Here is a 1,557-nt window from a genome sequence, read left to right as displayed (position 1 = left end):
GTCTCCTCACCCCAACAATCTTCCAAAGGTAGCAGGGATTTATTTTTCAGTCTTTTCCCTGCTGAAGAGAGAGAGTGAAAGGGGGGAGAAACAGCCCCCCTCTTTGAACTTCTCTCTCCTCCAGCTGCTGGCTTTGACCTTGGACACTTTGTTATCTCTCTGCTGGAATTTCTTCTGCAGCGTTTTTTTGTCCAAGCAGTCAGTCCTTTAAAGATTTTTTTCCTTTACTCTCTTACAAGAGAGAAGGGGCTTCAGTGCCACACCTGCCCCTGGCCCAGGGCCGGGGGAGGAGGGAGACCTGGCCCCCGCCTGGGGCCTGCCTCTCTCTCCGTACATGGCTACCTAATTTCAACTGCCACCAATTTCAACTGCTACTAATTTCAACTGCACCACCAACCTTCTCTTCTGTTTTCTTAGATATGTAATTAGCAAAGTCGTTACTCAAGTTTTGATTGGCTTTTTTGATGAATGGGGGGGGCTATGCCCATGCATCCGGCCCAGAGCGCATCTTGCTTAGGGAATTAGACACATACACACCGGTTACATGTCCAGCAAAATGGCTGATTCCTTTATTACACTGGTGCTTTTATAGGGAGGGTATAGAAGGTTCTGGGACAGGGGTAGGTTGGTGGTTTGAACCCTCGAATCTTGAGGATTTCTGATAAGGAGGTTTGAAGATATTGGTTAGGAGGATATGTTTATTCATTCAGGGGGAAGGGATAGCTAGGGGAGGAAGGGAAGGTGTGGTCTTTGGGGGCCCAGGAGAGGGAAATCCTGCAGAGGTCTGTAAGGCTGGGGCCGGCCTGACCCCTTGCAGCTGGCCCCCAGGCAGTTCTGGGCAGCTGCTATTGCTAGAAGCTTGATTCTCTGCAGGCTCTGGCAGTTCCACTTCCCACAATTCCCCCTTTCTTGTTTTTGCAGGGCTGTGAAAACTTGGGAAAAACTTTTAGTCATGGATTTTTTAGCACAAAAAATTAGACAGGGATCGAAAACAAGGATAGGGAAAGTGATAATTAGAAACAAAATGATTCTTTTAACAACCTTGTTGACTCAATCAGAGAGGGAAGGAAGGCAAAATCAACTAAAGAGACCTGAAAAATCTTTTGTCTTGGTTTATGGTGATAGAGTGGATGGAAGGCAGGTTAGTGGGTTGAGGGAAATTTTTAGTAGGAAGAGGATAAGGTTGGGAGTTATCACAGCATGTGGTGTTGTTAGTATAGAGTCGGGGATAGGTTAGATTTTAGAGTAAGGCTATTAGTGGTGGGTTTAAATTTAAGGGAAGTGGTAGCTACAAATGAGCCTAAAAGATTTAATTCTTGGGGATTAGTGTTTGAAGAAGGAGGGAAATTATCTATAAGGGAAGTGTTCTGGATAAACCTGTTCTAGTCAGGTATATCCCTACGAGACAGCTTTTAAAAAGGTTTTACTCATGCTGTCAAAGAAAATGCACATTGTGTCTGTGTCAGTGGTTTTGGTCGGGGTGGTCCAGACGTTCTTTGCCGGTTGCTGCAGTCAGTTTGGGACTGAGAAGGCTACGGTAGTTCATGGTGGAACAAA

This window comes from Empidonax traillii, unplaced genomic scaffold, assembly GCF_003031625.1.
Source record: "Empidonax traillii isolate 1590-97213 ecotype Southwest subspecies unplaced genomic scaffold, ASM303162v1 scaffold3896:size19831, whole genome shotgun sequence".
Lineage (NCBI taxonomy): Eukaryota > Metazoa > Chordata > Aves > Passeriformes > Tyrannidae > Empidonax > Empidonax traillii.
This window is presented reverse-complemented; position numbering follows the sequence as displayed.